The 19,539-nt window shown below is 40.9% G+C and overlaps 1 long non-coding RNA gene across 1 annotated transcript; it reads left to right on the top strand.

Moving 5' to 3' along the window:
• The first annotated feature begins 9,250 nt into the window (after positions 1–9,250).
• LOC127348841 (uncharacterized) lies at positions 9,251–9,984 on the top strand. The gene is made up of 3 exons (XR_007879974.1): positions 9,251–9,544; positions 9,634–9,730; positions 9,896–9,984. It is a non-coding gene; the product is annotated as an uncharacterized lncRNA (long non-coding RNA).
• The last annotated feature ends 9,555 nt before the right edge of the window (positions 9,985–19,539 follow it).

Genomic DNA, 19,539 nt, shown 5'->3' with positions numbered 1-19,539 from the left:
TTCAAAATTTTCCTGTCCAGTAATAATAAACTTAATACCCAGAAATGTGCATTTTTCAAAGTTTTCAAAAATTCACAAAAATTATACCGTTGGTCCTATTTTTCGAAGAGGCACCTGGGAGCACCAGAGGATGACCTGTGGGGCACCCCAGGGTGCCACACCACCAGCCGGCGCGGCCAAGGAGGGGGGCGCGCCACCCTGTGGTGTGGGCCCCTCCTTGCCCCACTACTTCATCTCTTTCTCCCAGAATCTTCTCTCTCCCGAAAAAACTCGAACCAGCTTTCTCTCACTCGCGTTTTTGCTCAAGAGCTCAGGATTTTTCGATCTCTTTGCTCAGCCCAGATTTCTGTCTGAAATTTGGCACATTTGTTCTCCGGTATGTGACTCCTCCGATCATCCAAGTAGAATTTTGTTTGGTTGAGTATATCTTGAATATTTTGCTGCTGTAGGTAACATGTTTAGTGAGCTTGCATGCTTGTTCTAAGTTGTATAAACTAGTTTTGATGCATGATTAGTACTCTAGCAAGTTCCTATAGTAGTTCCCCTTGATTATATGTCACCAAATCAAGTTTTATATCACTTGTTGAAAAATTTCAGAAAATGGAGTGGAATAGATATCAACTAAACCAACAAGAATTGGAGGTGCAACAAGTCATGAGAGTGAACCGTGAAGAGGGAGTATACCCCTCCTTCTACCCGTGCGCAGATTTCATGAGAAGCGCAGGAATATTGGAAGATGTTCAGAGTCTAATTTCTCGTGCAGGGTTGAGTGATTTTGTTGATGGAGAACCATGCCAATATGCAAAATTAACTATGTCTGTTGTGCAGGACTTTAAGTTCAATTGGTCGCAATCTAACCCCATGGTTCAGTATAAGATTTATAATAAAACTGTCAACTTGCCATTCAATGATTTTTGTACAGCAATTAGAGTACCGCAATGGGGATCATGCGAGAAGATAAGGGGATCGCCGCGAGAGCTCTTAAGCCTCTTCGAGATGATTTGTCATGGAAGGAGTTTCTTAGAGGATGGTGGTAAAATTACTAGCATTCAACTCCCAGCTATCCGCTACTTTGCTTATTTCGTTACTAAATGCGTTCTTGCTAGAAAGAGTGGTGGTAAACTATCTATCCAAGATTTAGCTTTTCTAGCTGCAGCACAGCAAGGTAGTAAGACTTATAATTTGGAGGCATTGATAGCTTATAGACTTGCTACTAACCGTGAGAAAGGTGGAATTTGTGGAGGTCTCATCGCCTCCCGTTTACTAGCTTTGCATAATGTAGAACCTCATCATCTTGATATTCCACTTTCTATAGAAAAACTTGACATAGTCTCTATGATTAAACATGAATTTGTTTCTACTTCATCTAATTTGGGTAACCTGTTTTACAAGATGACATTTTATAAGAAAGTCTGGAGAATAACTAAGAAAACTGAGAAACTAGTAAGATTGCCTGCGCCTGTTCTATTTAACCTTGATTCCAGGGAGGATTGGTCGATCACGTAAGGTGCACTGAATGCACACATAGAGGGAGGAGGCCATCATGCAAGAGACAACACGGAGGAGGCCAAGGAACACCTCGACTCATCATCCGATGCAGCAAGTTCCTCGCATCAACATGTTGGGCATGTGGAGCCTCCACGCTTTTCTTCTGCACAGGAACTTTACTATGACTACGCCATGAATTATCCACCGGCGAGGAACAGCGACCCTCATTGGGGTTGAACTCCACTTAGGCCAAAAGCCTAAGCTTGGGGGGAGGTATACCGGCATCACTCATTCTTTGCATATTATGATTGCTGGATACTTGTACATACTTGTTTAGTTTGTTTGAGTGGTTTTCTAAAGAGAGGGAGATGATATTTGGGGAAGTGCTGCCTGAAAACAGATTCTGGACTGTTACCGAAAAAATTCCCAAAAATATCCAGAACAGTATTTTGCGAAGCCAATTTTTATGCATGTTCCCCAGGTTGTTATCTAACTTTCATTAGTTGAACACTTTTCGATTTGAGCAGTGGAAGAATTTATTAAAAATCGAGTACTGTACTGTTGTCAAGTTTGACGAATTTCTGCTGCTTTGTGTTTATGTGAGTCTTCTAGTTTGCTATTTCTTGTTTTTGCTTTGTTTCTTTCCCAAAACACAAAAAGACCAAAAATATTTCTGTTGTTTCTCTTCACCATTTGTTTGTTTGCTTTGGTTTCTCGCATTTATTTTGCTTTATTTGCTATTGTTGGTTTGCTACAAGAAAACCCAAAAAGATTTTGCTTTGTTTGCTTGTTTCTTTTGTTCTTGTTTCCAATTCGAAAACACCAAAAATATTTGCTGTTCTTCTTTGGTTTGTAAAGTTCATCATGAGTTCAATGGTGTTCGGTGGCTGGAGCGTGGTTTTCATTTTATATTATCCAAGCTACACAAGTGAAAGGCAATAATGACGATCTATGACAATTGGATTGTGGTGAGAGGCTGGTATGAACTCTATTTGTTTTCATTTTTGTACATATACTCATCCATGTGAGCATGCTTAGTTGGTTCATGTGAGGTATATGTCATTTGAGAAAGTCTAGTAGTTTATGATCTCTCATGTTTAGCTCCAATTTATTAATATGAGTAGCATGTCATGGATGTTTGCTTGCATTGTTTTATTCATAAGTAAGTATGGCATTGTGGTATACTCCTCTGAATAATTCATTTATATCGACTTGGCACATGCTCACGCATGCATATGACTGAACAAAAGCCAATTAAGCCTCGATGATTTATATTGCTTCAGAGTTCTTGTATCACTTTTATGCCTCCGTTAATTTATTTTGCCGCAAGCATGATTATGACAAGCTTATCGCTCTCTTGATTTGTCGCTCCCTAGTCTTTTGCTAGCCTTCACTTGTACTGAGCGGGAACGCTGCTCGTGCTTCCAAACACCTGAAAACCAAGTTGTTCCAAAGTGTCCACCATAAATACCTATGCATGGCATTTCAAACCATTCCAAGTAAATTCTCATGCGCTACCTTTAAAACCTTCAAAAAGCTTCTCAATTTGTGTTAATGTTTCATAGCTCATGAGGAAGTATGTGGTGTTTAACTTTCAACCTTGTCATTTACTTTTGACGGACTTTCATTATGGACTAGTGGCACATCCGCTTATCCAATAATTTTGCAAAAAGAGCTGGCAATGGGATTCCCAGTCCCGAATTAATTAACCTAAATAGACACTCCTCCATGGTATGTGATTGTTGGACGGCACCCGAAGGATTCGGTTAGCCATGGCTTGTGTAAGCAAAGGTTGGGGGGAGTGTCATCATAATAAAACTAAAATAAAAAGGCACTCCTTCATGGTATGAGATTGTTGGCAGGCACCCGAGGATTCGGTTAGCCATGGTTTGTGAAAGAAAGGTTGGAAGGAGTGCCGCATAAACATAAAAATAATTCATGGGAGCCGCTCTTGGAAGTCCGGTTGGCGAGGTAGTTGGTGTACCCATTACCATTCGTTGACAACAACAAATACCTCTCAAAATAATTTTACTCCTGTTTTAAAAATGAAAAGCTCTAGCGCATGTTAATCCCTGCTTCCCTCTGCGAAGGGTCAATCTTTTACTTTTATGTTGTGTCTCCATTCTTTCTTTGAGCACTATCTTGAGAGCACAACTGTCATTCTTAGTATAATATGCTTGTCCCAAAATATGATTGATTGCGGTATAACTTTGATGCTTTTATCTTTGACAATCACTACTTCTAGTCTTTCTATGAACTTCAGAGGTGCCTGAGCATTTATGTTTTGCTAATCAAATATGGGAAAGCGAGATACCACTTTATCATACTATCTTATGAACATTGCAATCCTGCTTATATACATGATTCATGATGCTTATTATTAATTGTTGGTACCTCTCCATGATTGACATAGCTGTTAGATGATCTTATTTGCATGCATCTCATTATGAACTGCTTAAGTATTAGCCATAGCATGAGAATATATACATCATATGAGCAAATGTGTTCGTGAAAGTTCTTTTATCGCTCAGTTGTTAACTAAATTGCTTGAGGACAAGCAATAAGCTAAGCTTGGGGGGAGTTGATACGTCCAAAACGTATCTACTTTCCCGAACACTTTTGCTATTGTTTTGCCTCTAATTTGTGTATTTTGGATGCAACTAACACGGACTAACGCTGTTTTCAGCAGAACTGCTCTGGTGTCTCGTTTTTGTGCAGAAATCCAACTTTCAGGAAAATCCTCGGAATTTATGCAGAAGGCCCTATTTTACCAGAATACTGACGGAGCCAGAAGGACAAGTCAGGTGGAGACCCGAGGGCCCCACACCATAAGGCGGCGCGGCCCAGGGGGGCCCGCGCGGCCCTGTGGTGTGGCCCCCTCGGCCAGCCTCCGACGCCCTCCTTCGGACTATATATTGCCTTCGACCTAAAAACGCACGGGGGAAAAGTCGAAGTCGCCAGAAAGCCTCCATAACGCCGCCACATCACGAAACTCCGTCTCGGGAGCCAGAAGTCTCCGTTCTGGCACTCCGCCGGGACGGGGAATTGGAGGAGATCATCGCCATCATCACCACCGATGCCTCTCCATCAACCAGCCATGCTTCCCCCATCCATGTGTGAGTAACTCCCCCGCTGTAGGCCGAAGGGGATGGTAGGGATTGGATGAGATTGGTCATGTAATAGCATAAGATTGTTAGGGCATAGTGCCTAGTGTCCGTAATTGGTACTTTGATGATATTGTTGCAACTTGCTATGCTTAATGCTTGTCACTAGGGCCCGAGTGCCATGATCTCAGAACTGAACATGTTATTGTTTCATCAAGATATTCATTTTTTATGGTCTTACCTGCAAGTTGTATACACATGTCGCTGTCCGGAACCAATGGCCCCGAAGTGACAAGAATCGGGACAACCGGAGGGGATGGTAGTGATGTGAGGATCACATGTGTTCACGGAGTGTTAATGCTTTGCTCCAGTACTCTATTAAAAGGAGTACCTTAATATCCAGTAGATTCCCTTGAGGCCCGGCTGCCATCGGCTGGTAGGACAAAAGATGTTGTGCAAGTTTCTCATTGCGAGCATGTACGACTATAATTGGAACACATGCCTATTGATTGCTTTGTACTTGGACACCATTTTATTATTATCTGCAAATGCCCTGCTATGATTGTTACATGAGTTTCTCTCATCCATGCAACGCCCGTTATCCGTCCCCGTGCCTACAATATTTTAATCCTGCTGTTTACTATAATCACTACTGCTGTCTCTGTTACTCTGTCGTTATTTCACTACTGCTACTGCTATAAAACTGTTACTACTGATAAACTCTTGCGAGCAAGTCTGTTTCCAGGTGCAGCTGAATTGACAACTCCGCTGTTAAGGCCTCCAAGTATTCTTTGTCTCCCCTTCTGTCGAATCAATAAATTGGGATTTACTTCCCGCGAAGACTGTTGCGATCCCCTATACTTGTGGGTCATCAGTTCCCTAGTGTGCTGCCTTGAGTGTTTGTATCTGTTTGTTGTGTGCATGTATGTGTTGCTATTTAGACGTTCCCGCCCTTTTTAATTGTTTGGAATTTGTAAAACAGAAATTAAAAATGGAAATCTGCCAGTGTACTGTTTTGCTAATAAAAATAGTTTGGTAGCTCCGATTGATGCGATTCCAATTGCAATAGAACCAGTATGAAATTATCTTTCAGATGCCACTGACCTTGTATTTTTAGGATTTTTGTGCGATTTTTAATAAATAAAACTTGATCACTGTTTCTGGTTAGTATTTTGAGTCCCAAAAATTGAAAAATAATTTTTGAATGATTCCAATTGTGTTGATCTTGTTTTGTTACTGTGCATCTAGGAAAAATACCAGTAGCCTCTATTAGTGGTATTTTGTCTCTGGTTATGATTGTATGGGTGTCACATGCAATGTTAGGATTAAAGTTTGCCTCGCCGATGTATTGCTAACTGCCAGATAGTTGGGTAGATTAACGAAAGACTCTAACTCTAAACCCGTTAGCAGTTGTTTTTCAACCGTTAGGGAAACTAACTCAGACCCCTACCTACGCCGACTACTTTCAAAATCATCTGAAGCATCTCTACTACGCCAACAAAGCAAAAGCCAATACCTTCAAGATCCGTTGAAGCATCTCCACTTCAACAAAAAAGCAGAAGCCCCTACCTTCAAGAGTGACTGCACCTCGACCAAAAGACTTACTAACTTGGTCTAACCTTGGTATATAATCGCGCTAACCTCGAGAATATCTTCTTGAAACCACCCTCTAACACGCCGTCTAACAAGCTGAGAGGACAATAGCGTCAAAGCCAAGCTACATCACATGGTTCATCTGGTCCTCATCAAGTGAAGCTCATGAAGATACCGGGAGACTCGAGATTAAGTGTAAACTGCCCGCTTACTTCTTAACCGGTCAACACCGACCCTCAAGCTGAAGATTTTCTTTGACGACCTCTGTTGCTGCTTCATATGGATACCAATCAGGCCTTTCTTCAACTTACTAACTCACCGTACGTCCTCTATGGTTTAGTTAACACCGTGAGTGCCTCTTGAAGTTGTGGTCTGCACGTCGCCCCCGAAGACTCTTCAACTGAACAAGGAAGATCGACGACTTCTTCAGAAGCCCCCGACAGGACCGCAAGGCAGAAGCTCTGAGTTTTTCCAAAACCTTCGATGAAAAATCTTAAGGGTGGAAGACTTCGTCTTCCACTAAAAGTTGGAGCTACCCCTAACTTTTTAAACCTTTCTAACACACTGTTGGAAACATAGGATGCACTAACCCCTCTTGAAGCCGTGGACTACTCAATGCCCACTGAAGATGTTGACTCAAGACGAGAGATCAATGACTTCTCCAAAAATCACCCGACAAATACCCGTGGCCGAAGCTTAGAGTTTTCAAACCCCCTCCCCGAGGAACAATTTTAAGGGTGGAAGACTTCGTCTTCCACTAAATTTAAGCTAACTCTAAAAAGTTTTCAACCCTGCTAAGGCACCATTGGAGTGCACTAAATTTCCGAAGTCGTGAGCTCCACTAGGGTCATTAAGAAGCTACAGGTCTAACATCTGCAGGGAGTAGTCAACCTCTTCATGAAGCTCACCATCGGCAGGAATCCATCATGTCTGCTAGAAGATGAAGCAACGACCTTCTCTACAATGGTGCATCTACAGAAGGATGGAGTCTAACTTTCGTTAAGCTTTACAACCCCTCTAGTTCTACGCTCAGTAATATCGGGACGAGATTATTTTAAGGGTGGAAGGATCTGTAACGCCCCACTTTTGCAAACTTGTTTATTTGTCCTTATTGCAAAAATTATGGGGAACAAAAACTTTTTCTTTAGACTAATTAAGATGAATTGCCTTGATCTGTTTATTAAGATGAATTGCTTTGATCTGTTGGTAGATGTATTGTCTTGTTTTGCTTGTTGAGTTTTGTCTTGAGTACCTCAAAGAACAACTCCTCCAGTGGTCAGACTTACAACTCACCTAATAAAACACATGTGTGACTTAGGAAAAATTGTTTTCCTTTTTACTACATCAAACTGTTCTTCTGATGGCAACATGTGTGTGCCATCTTGATTTTTCTCTTGGTGGTACAAGATAGCTCAATCACCCTTAATTCAAAACTTGGGATCATCTACCCCTAGCTACATCCCTCTCTTATACCCACTCATCCTTGTTGGTTTTGAGGCCATGTCGACCATCTGTGTTGACAGGCTTAAAATGTCCAGATTTTGGCAGTTAATCTATAGGCAACCACAACTGTTATTGGTAATCTCAAAGCATGGATCCCATCTATGCAACACCTTCTTTGACCTCCACGTCCTGCATGTCTCAGTCAATCCTTGCAACTCATATATTCAACTTGATCTTGTACCCTATTCAATGATTCAACACTAGATCACTTCCTTCAATTTTACCTCTTGTTTTTATTCAAGTTTAATCTTCACAAAACCAAGAGTGGGAATGGTGGGTACATTTTGTAGCCATCATCTACCCTTGAGAACACTTCTCCCTAAATTAGTTTTCTCTCTCAAAAATCCTATTGATTTTCCTTCTCTAGTTTTGATCACAAAACTACTTCCAGTTTTACTAAAGCTTTTCAAGATATTTCTTCAAGGAAAACAAGGAACTGAAATGGGTTTTGTTTTCTCATCCCATTTCTACCTAGTACTGATTTCTAAAAAAATTATTTTCTATCTTGCCTTCTTTTTAACAAAAGGCTTGTTTATGGTACCTATACCATTTCTTGTTTTCCCTCTTGCTTATTTTTACATTGGAGAAAAACTCTACTTCACTTGAGAAAGTAAGTAGAACATTTTGAACTCCTATGTTCCAACTAGTTCTCTCAAAATTTTCAAACTCCATTCCACTTGAGTTCAGTCCCAATTGTCCATAGACAATTGAGGTGTTTCAAATACTTTTCAATTAAGTTCTATTTCAAATGACAACTCTTGCACATCTTGTGTATCTCTCTGATCTGCCACATTGTATTCCCTCATCCTCCAATTCTTGATCATGTAGATGATCATTTGATACTTTAAAATCACTTCCCTATTGACCTCTTATTTGAAGAGCAACTTATATTCCATCATACCCATCCCAATCCTCTATTCTATTCCATCATCACCTTGACCTCATGAATTGGGATGTCAATATATTCATCTTTGTGTGTATATGAATACTTCACTTAGCATTTCTCTTAATCTGGTTCTATCATTGACTAAGCCACCATCACCATCCCCTCTATTTTGACATACTCATGCATTGTTGCATGTGGTCAATCTCAATCTTTTCAATTTTAAATTCAAATGAGAACTTTTATTCATCAACTATACCTTCGGAACCCTCTTCATCATAAGTTGGTCTCAACCAAAGTGGTGGAGATTATTCTCATGGCACATGGCACATGCCACCCTCATACTCCTTTCTATCTTTATGTATTTACTCCTAATCTTATCATCATCAAAATCACTCATTGACATTACCTCCTCAACATCATGCCTTGATCTATTCACATGGATGTGTGCATCTCTCTCTTTGTTCATTTTTGAGTGGCACAAGAAGGAGCCGGCCATGGCAAGATTTTCGGCCAGCCCTTCCTCTTCTTTTCCTTCCTCCACAAGCCTTGCCTCCCAACTACCCCAACAGTTAAATGGGCAGCCACCTTCCTTGGCCAATGAAAAAAGGAGGCAGCCACCCCTCTCCCTCTATAAAAACCCCCTAGCCGGCCACCTCCTTCACCTTTGGCTCTCATTTCTCTTCCTCCACTCCCTCACACTCTCCTCCTCCACTTCCCCACGAAATAATGCTGCCCCTTGCTTGCATGGCCGGCCATGGCCATGGAAACCATCCAAGAAGCAGCTCCCCTCCTCCCTCAAGCTCATCCTCACCATCAGAGCATCTCTCTCACTCTCTTCTCCCCTAACCTTTGATGAATCCAGCTCCCTTTCTCTTTTCCCCTCTCACAAGATTAGATCTTGATGCAGGTGCATGTTGGTCCAAGCATGGAGAAGGTTGAGCAATCCTCAGATCTGAAACTCTTGACCAAAGTTCGTCCAAAACCTTGCAGTAATTTCTGCTATTTTGCTGTTTCAGATTCTGGTACGATTTTGTAAAATCCGTCAAATCTCGTGTGCAGATCCAATTCGAGTGATTCAAAGTTCCACAGATAGGTATTGAAATAATCTACAACTTGGCATTGGTCTCATCCTCAAATTCGTTACGGATTTTGCATGGTACATAAAGTTCTATAAACATGCAGAATCATTGTTTGTTAGATTTTTTCCGTTTTATAAAACCTTTTTGAGTAAACTCAACTGTTGGTGAAAGACCTCTTCAGTACCTTCATTTTGTCATTGGTTTCACTTCAAATGACTTCTTGAAATTGAAATGGTTCACAGATCAAGATCTGGTCAGATCTGACTTTGTCGAATTAAACCAGGAGCTTGGAAACGAAGTTTTGGATGAAACCAATTGGGTAAGAACCAACTTCTCAATACCTTTTAGATGCACCTGACCTCATATTTTTATGATTTATGTACAATTATTGGTGAATTAAACTTTTTCTGTGTGTTCTGCAGATATGGCTGTTAGCTTTTAAATCATCAAAAATCCATTTTTGAACCAAATTGAGTGATTCCAATTTTGTAGGACTACTGTATGTTTTCTTAATCATCTCAAACAAGTTTCAAACCTTTATCTATCCTGTAACTCCAGATAGAAAGCAAATGGTACAGACATCCAGTAAATTTGTCAATCCATTTGTGAGAGTTTCGGAAATAATTTGAACCCAAATCCAATTGTGTATGCATCTCTGTTTAATTACCTTTCAAATGCCAGTGGCATCATATTTTTACGATTTTCCTACGATTTATGTCTTACTGATCTTGTTTTCTGTATAGTCAGATTCAAAGAAATTCCTAAAATTGTAGGTTTAATATTTTTGGGTGATTCCAATTGGGTTAGTCTTGTATTAGTACTGGCTATCTAGGAAAAATATTATTAGTCTCTGTTCATACATATTTGTTGCTGTTAGTAATGTTTATGTGTGACATGCATTGTTGAAGCAAAACTTTTCGGTTTATTTAAAACCCTTGACCAAGTATTTTTAGTAGAGATGGGCAAACTTTGTTTTATGCTTGCAAAACAAAACTTCTGCAACCTAACATTAGCTCTTTTGTTTTGATTAAGTTTTAAAATGATGTGGTATATGGTTTGCTTCCTATTTTTGTATAGTGTTAAGTGAACAAATTAAATTAGGAAAACGGATTTCTACTTTTCCAAAAATGTTTGAAATTATGTTGTGAATGTTTTTGATGCCAAACTAATGCACTTGTCATCTTTATGATGTTATCTACCAGGGGATATTTGGTTTATACCATGGTGATAACCGAGAGATGCAATGGCTAAGTTGTGATGCACTCATACCTTTACTAGGTAAATAAACGGGGTTTTCTAAATTAAAACTCTTAAAGTTGTTTTGTGGTATCTATAGGTCCTTAGTATGTTATACCTTGGCTGCATGGTTAGTTGTTGATTGTTGAATGTTGTCTTGTTGATGCAATGTGATTGATCGCGTTCCTTTTATATTTTCCGGCGATAGATGCGAACAATTCCGGAGAAGAAGAAGAAGTGGAATCGGATGAGAAGATTATTTATATTGTTGGAATCCTTATATTGATGGAGTTGAAGAAGTCCAGGGACAAATAAGCCAAGGCAAGCCATCTTTGAACTCTGTTTGATGCCTAGTTGGATGTCATTTGTTGATGTCCCGAAGCATCTTATTTCCATGTGTGTTGCTCTCTCTATATTTGTTGTCTATGTATGGTGTAATTGGGGTACTCCCTTGTGGTGTTGTCTCACCCTTGCTCACATGTTGGAGGGATGCATGGCATCATGGCCGTGTTGTTCCCTTTGGTCTTCGTGTATGCTCAACATGGGCATATCTTATTTCCAATATAAAAGTTTGCTTCACACCCACCACTTTGATGATGTCTAGAGGTATCAAAGTCATGAACCTTGGTGTAATTCTCAACTTGAGAGAAGTATGCCGTGTACCCATTGGAGAGTATGTTGGATAGTGATACTCCACTATCTAAGTTGTACGTTTAGCACCACAAATCTGAAAGTATAATCCTCTTTGTGTTGTCATCATACATGCTTATCTTAAGCGAGTATGATCCACCCATTACTCCTTTATACCTTCTATGGCAAGATGACTCTCATCTCGGCCATAGTGCAATTCTAGATCAACTCATGAAACTATAGGTTGGGAACCCCTCAAGGCTTACCTTGTTGTAAATGTTTTATGAAAACCTTGGGTGAGTTAACCCAAGCGTATGGTTTAAGAAAGCAAAGGATCTTGGTAAAGATGTTCGGAAAAGTGGTGTATGGCTGTTTGTTGAACAACCAAGGTGTTGTGGGAAAATGGTTTTAAAAAGGAGCACTGCGTATAAGTGTACACCAGCCCAACTTTTATCGCGCAACCACTCTACCCTGGTGTGGGACGGGGCTTAGCCCGTAGTTTGTTGAAGCTGGCAGGAGCACCATTCACAACTTTCTAGGGAGGGTCATGATGACCTCCGACGCCGGGTTGCGCTCTGGAGGAGGAAATACACTGTCTAAACCGATAGACGGACGATTACTGAGGGTCTTCCGTCATGGCGCCGGAGATACGCTCAAAAGGAGGTATGCTGCCGGGGTGCCGGGAAGGGGTAAGCCCGCAGGGAAGGACTCGTGCCAGTGGAGATGGGTGAAAGGTTATGTCCGGGTATCCGTCGTGGCATATGTTGTTATGCAGGGATGATGCCCACACGATAGGTATCCGGATAGTTGTGGGGAAAGTGTGCAAACTCTGCAGAGTCAAATCTATTCGAATAGCCGCGTCCACGGTCATGGACGGGTTGCAAAGGTCTACCTTTACCGGGGCTTGAGTTTTGTTTTGATAAATGCTTTGCAAAGAAAGTGTTGTGTTGGATGTACCGGAAGGGTACGGAAAAAGGGTGTGTGTCGACCATATAGAGATGGTCGTGGAAAAATAAGACCAAGTGGGGAACTCTTTCCTAAATGTTTCTTGAAGAGGAACTCTTCTTTAACAAAGATATAGAGATGTCATAAGTATCTTTTGAAGTATCTTCTTCAATAAAGATATAGGTATGTCATAGGAATCCTCTAGCACTTCCATCAACTGAGATGGACTTATGCTATCTCATCTCCAATAAAGATATAGATATGTCATAGAACTTCCTACGCGTTCCCATCAATTGAGATGGCGGCATGCTACCTTTCCTCCTAGAAGGTTAGCTAGTTGTCCTTGAAACACCTTAGTGTCCGCATCACTTGAGATGCCGACATGCTATATCCACAAGAGAAACTGATTCTCTTTCACATGCTATATCCACAAGAGAAACTGATTCTCATTCACATGCTATATCCACAAGAGAAACTATTCTTCCTCTCTTGTCTCTTTTAGTTAGCTTTGTTAGCACCTTTCTTGATGGTTTGCGAGTACAATTCCAATGTACTCACGGCTTTGTCCCTGGCTATTTACTTGGCCAGACTTGGAGGAACACGACGGATGAAGAAGGAGTTGGCGACGTCTATGCGAGCTAGGAACGTCTTCCCAGTCAGTTGCCTGTAGGGTTATGGCAGATGACTTGGGTACTGCGCTGCTGAAGTGATGATGATACTCTGATGTTTAGTTAGCCCTTTGATACGTCTCCAACGTATCGATAATTTCTTGTGTTCCATGCCACATTATTGATGTTATCTACATGTTTTATGCACACTTTATGTCATATCCGTGCATTTTCTGGAACTAACCTATTAACAAGATGCCGAAGTGCCAGTTCCTGTTTTCTGCTGTTTTTGGTTTCAGAAATCCTAGTAACGAAATATTCTCGGAATCGGACGAAATCAACGCCCAGGTTCCTATTTTCACCGGAAGCATCCAGAACACCCGGGAAGGACCAGAGGGGGGCACTGGGCCCCCAGACCCTAGGCCGGCGCGGCCCAGGCCCTGGCCGCGCCGCCCTATGGTGTCGTCGCCCCTTCGACCCTCCTGCGCCGCCTCTTCGCCTATTTAAAGCCCCTGGATCGAAAACCCTGATACGATTGACGAAACCCACAGAAACCTTCCAGAGCCGCCGCCATCGCGAGGCCAAGATCTGGGGGACAGGAGTCTCTGTTCCAGCACGCTGCCGGAACGGGGAAGTGCCCCCGGAAGGCTTCTCCATCGACACCGCTGCCATCTCCACCGCCATCTTCATCACCGCTGCTGCTCCCATGAGGAGGGAGTAGTTCTCCATCGAGGCTCGTGGCTGTACCGGTAGCTATGTGGTTCATCTCTCTCCTATGTACTTCAATACAATAATCTCATGAGCTGCCTTACATGATTGAGATTCATATGATGATGCTTGTAATCTAGATGTCATTATGCTAGTCAAGTGAGTTTTACTTATGTGATCTCCGGAGACTCCTTGTCCCACGTGTGTAAAGGTGACAGTGTGTGCACCGTGTGGGTCTCTTAGGCTATATTTCACAGAATACTTATTCACTGATGAATGGCATAGTGAGGTGCTTATTTATATCTCTTTATGATTGCAATGTGTTTGTATCACAATTTATCTATCTGCTACTCTAGCAATGTTATTAAAGTAGTTCTATTCCTCCTGCACGATGTAATGGTGACAGTGTGTGCATCCGTGTTAGTACTTGGCATATGCTATGATCATGATCTCTTGTAGATTATGAAGTTAATTATTGCTATGATAGTATTGATGTGATCTATTCCTCCTACATATGCATGAAGGTGACAGTGTGCATGCTATGTTAGTACTTGGTTTAGTCTTTTGATCTATCTTACACTATAAGGTTACTAAAATATGAACATTAATTGTGGAGCTTGTTAACTCCGGCATTGAGGGTTCGTGTAATCCTACGCAATGTGTTCATCATCCAACAAAAGTGTAGAGTATGCATTTATCTATTCTGTTATGTGATCAATGTTGAGAGTGTCCACTAGTGAAAGTGTAATCCCTAGGCCTTGTTCCTAAATACTGCTATCGCTGCTTGTTTCTTTGTTTCTTTGCGTTACTACTGCTGCAATACTACCACCATCAACTACACGCCAGCAAGCTATTTTCTGGCACCGCTACTACTTATTCATACCACCTGTATTTCACTATCTCTTCGCCGAACTAGTGCACCTATTAGGTGTGTTGGGGACACAAGAGACTTCTTGCTTTGTGGTTGCAGGGTTGCATGAGAGGGATATCTTTGACCTCTTCCTCCCTGAGTTCGATAAACCTTGGGTGATCCACTTAAGGGAAAACTTGCTGCTGTTCTACAAACCTCTGCTCTTGGAGGCCCAACACTGTCTACAGGAAAAGGAGGGGGAAGTAGACATCAAGCTATTTTTCTGGCGCCGTTGCCGGGGAGGAAAGGTAAAAGGTACTCACACTCCGGATCTCGGCTACTAAGCTATTTCCCGGCGCCGTAAGTACTCAAAGCTATTTCCTTTAGATCCTGCAATTGCAACTTTTTGTTTCTTGTTTACACTAGTTTGGCATAATGGACAAGAATGATCTTCTTACTCTATTTCCTGATTTAAAACATGGATTGTTTGATGCGAAAATTAAAAAACCTATGGAATCTTATTTGCATGCTGGTAGTAATATTAGTATGAACGCTTTGAACACCATTGTTGATAATAATATAGAAAGTTCTAAGCTTGGGGAAGCTGGTTTTCATGATCTTTTTAGTCCCCCAAGCATTGAGGAGAAAATTTTCTTTGATGATACTTTGCCTCCTATTTATGATGATTATAATGATAGTGGTCTTTTGGTGCCACCTACTATGGAGAGTAAATTTTGTTGTGATTATACTATGCCTCTTACACTTGATGAGAATAATAATGATAGCTACTTTGTTGAATTTGCTCCCACTACAACTAATAAAATTGATTATGCCTATGTGGAGAGTAATAATTTTATGCATGAGACTCATGATAAGAATACTTTATGTGATAGTTATATTGTTGAGTTTGCTCATGATGCTACTGAAAGTTATTATGAGAGAGGAAAATATGGTGGTAGAAATTTTCATGTTACTAAAACACCTCTCTATGTGCTGAAATTTTTGAAGCTATGCTTGTTTTATCTTCCTAATCTTGTCACTTTGCTCTTCATGAATTTATTTGTGTACAAGATTCCTCTTCATAGGAAGCATGTTAGACTTAAATGTGTTTTGAATTTGCCTCTTGATGCTCTCTTTTGCTTCAAATATTATTTCTTGCGAGTGCATCATTAAAACTGCTGAGCCCATCTTAATGGCTATAAAGAAAAGAACTTCTTGGGAGATAACCCATGTATCATTTTGCTACAGTACTTTGCTTTATATTTGTGTCTTGGAAGTTGTTTACTACTGTAGCAACCTCTCCTTATCTTAGTTTTGTGTTTTGTTGTGCCAAGTGAAGCCTCTAATCGAAGGTTGATACTAGATTTGGATTTCTGCGCAGAAACAGATTTCTATCTGTCACGAATCTGGTCTGTTTTCTCTGTAGAAAAATCAGAAAAATATGCCAATTTACGTGCGTGTTCCTCAGATATGTACGCAACTTTCATTAGTTTTGAGTTTTCTGATTTGAGCAACGGAAGTATTTATTTAAAATTCGTCTTTACGAACTGTTCTGTTTTGACAGATTCTGCCTTTTATTTCGCATTGCCTCTTTTGCTATGTGGGATGGATTTCTTTGTTCCATTAAACTCCAGTAGCTTTGGGCAATGTTCAGAAGTGTTAAGAATGATTGTGTCACCTCTGAACATGTGAGTTTTTGATTATGTACTAACCCCTCTAATGAAGTTTATGAGAAGTTTGGTGTGAAGGAAGTTTTCAAGGGTCAAGAGAGGAGGATGATATACTATGATCAAGAAGAGTGAAAGCTCTAAGCTTGGGGATGCCCCGGTGGTTCACCCCTGCATATTCTAAGAAGACTCAAGCGTCTAAGCTTGGGGATGCCCAAGGCATCCCCTTCTTCATCGACAAATTATCAGGTTCCTTCTCTTGAAACTATATTTTTATTCGGTCACATCTTATGTGCTTTACTTGGAGCGTCTGTATGCTTTTATTTTTGATTGTGTTTGAATAAATTGGATTACATCATCCTTGTGTGGGAGAGAGACACGCTACGCTGTTGCATATGAACACATGTGTTCTTAGCTTTTAATATTCATGGCGAAGTTTCTTCTTCGTTAAATTGTTATATGGTTGGAATTGGAAAATGATACATGTAGTAATTGCTATAAATGTCTTGGTTAATGTGATACTTGGCAATTGTTGTGCTCATGTTTAAGCTCTTGCATCATATGCTTTGCACCCATTAATGAAGAAATACATAGAGCATGCTAAAATTTGGTTTGCATATTTGGTCTCTCTAAGGTCTAGATAATTTCTAGTATTGAGTTTGAACAACACGGAAGACGGTGTAGAGTCTTATAATGTTTACAATATGTCTTTTATGTGAGTTTTGCTGCACCGGTTCATCCTTGTGTTTGTTTCAAACAACCTTGCTAGCCTAAACCTTGTATCGAGAGGGAATACTTCTCATGCATCCAAATACTTGAGCCAACCACTATGCCATTTGTGTCCACCATACCTACCTACTACATGGTATTTCCTGCCATTCCAAAGTAAATTGCTTGAGTGCTACCTTTAAACAATTCAAAATCTATCACCTCTGATTTGTGTCAATGTTTTATAGCTCATGAGGAAGTATGTGGTGTTTATCTTTCAATCTTGTTGGGCAACTTTCACCAATGGACTAGTGGCTTCATCCGCTTATCCAATAATTTTGCAAAAAGAGCTGGCAATGGGATTCCCAGTCCCAAATTAATTAACAAAAATAGACACTCCTCCATGGTATGTGATTGTTGGACGGCACCCGAAGGATTCGGTTAGCCATGGCTTGTGTAAGCAAAGGTTGGGAGGAGTGTCATCATAATAAAACTAAAATAAAAAGGCACTCCTTCATGGTATGAGATTGTTGGCAGGCACCCGAGGATTCGGTTAGCCATGGTTTGTGAAAGAAAGGTTGGAAGGAGTGCCACCCAAAATAAAATAAAATGGGAGCCGCTCTTTGAAGGTTTGTCTGGCAAGGGGGTTAGAGTACCCGCTACCATTCGTTGACAACAACATACACCTCTCAAAACTTTATTTTTATGCTCTCTTTATGTTTTCAAAACCAAAGCTCTAGCACAAATATAGCAATCGATGCTTTCCTCTTTGAAGGGCCATTCTTTTACTTTTATGTTGAGTCAGTTCACCTATTTCTCTCCATCTTAAGAAGCAAACACTTGTGTGAACTGTGCATTGATTCCTACATACTTGCATATTGCACTTGTTATATTACTCTATGTTGACAATATCCATGAGATACACATGTTACAAGTTGAAAGCAACCGCTGAAACTTAATCTTCCTTTGTGTTGCTTCAATGCCTTTACTTTGAATTATTGCTTTATGAGTTAACTCTTATGCAAGACTTATTGATACTTGTCTTTAAGTGCTATTCATGAAAAGTCTTTGCTTTATGATTCAGTTGTTTACTCATGTCATTACCATTGTCTTGGATTGCTGCATTCATTACATATGCTTTACAAATAGTATGATCAAGGTTATGATGGCATGTCACTCCAGAAATTATCTTTGTTATCGTTTTACCTGCTCGGGACGAGCAGAACTAAGCTTGGGGATGCTGATACGTCTCCAACGTATCGATAATTTCTTGTGTTCCATGCCACATTATTGATGTTATCTACATGTTTTATGCACACTTTATGTCATATCCGTGCATTTTCTGGAACTAACCTATTAACAAGATGCCGAAGTGCCAGTTCCTGTTTTCTGCTGTTTTTGGTTTCAGAAATCCTAGTAACGAAATATTCTCGGAATCGGACGAAATCAACGCCCAGGTTCCTATTTTCACCGGAAGCATCCAGAACACCCGGAAGGACCGAGGGAGGGGCGGGCCCCCAGACCCTAGGCCGGCGCGGCCCAGGCCCTGGCCGCGCCGCCCTATGGTGTCGTCGCCCCTTCGACCCTCCTGCACCGCCTCTTCGCCTATTTAAAGCCCCTGGATCGAAAACCCTGATACGATTGACGAAACCCACAGAAACCTTCCAGAGCCGCCGCCATCGCGAGGCCAAGATCTGGGGGACAGGAGTCTCTGTTCCGGCACGCTGCCGGAACGGGGAAGTGCCCCCGGAAGGCTTCTCCATCGACACCGCTGCCATCTCCACCGCCAGCTTCATCACCGCTGCTGCTCCCATGAGGAGGGAGTAGTTCTCCATCGAGGCTCGGGGCTGTACCGGTAGCTATGTGGTTCATCTCTCTCCTATGTACTTCAATACAATAATCTCATGAGCTGCCTTACATGATTGAGATTCATATGATGATGCTTGTAATCTAGATGTCATTATGCTAGTCAAGTGAGTTTTACTTATGTGATCTCCGGAGACTCCTTGTCCCACGTGTGTAAAGGTGACAGTGTGTGCACCGTGTGGGTCTCTTAGGCTATATTTCACAGAATACTTATTCACTGATGAATGGCATAGTGAGGTGCTTATTTATATCTCTTTATGATTGCAATGTGTTTGTATCACAATTTATCGATGTGCTACTCTAGCAATGTTATTAAAGTAGTTCTATTCCTCCTGCACGATGTAATGGTGACAGTGCGTGCATCCGTGTTAGTACTTGGCATATGCTATGATCATGATCTCTTGTAGATTATGAAGTTAATTATTGCTATGATAGTATTGATGTGATCTATTCCTCCTACATATGCATGAAGGTGACAGTGTGCATGCTATGTTAGTACTTGGTTTAGTCTTTTGATCTATCTTACACTATAAGGTTACTAAAATATGAACATTAATTGTGGAGCTTGTTAACTCCGGCATTGAGGGTTCGTGTAATCCTACGCAATGTGTTCATCATCCAACAAAAGTGTAGAGTATGCATTTATCTATTCTGTTATGTGATCAATG

The sequence above is a fragment of the Lolium perenne genome, chromosome 4 (assembly GCF_019359855.2).
Source record: "Lolium perenne isolate Kyuss_39 chromosome 4, Kyuss_2.0, whole genome shotgun sequence".
Classification (NCBI taxonomy): Eukaryota; Viridiplantae; Streptophyta; class Magnoliopsida; order Poales; family Poaceae; genus Lolium; species Lolium perenne.
The sequence above is the reverse complement of the archived record's forward strand: the minus strand, read 5'-3'. Positions and strand labels throughout refer to the sequence as shown.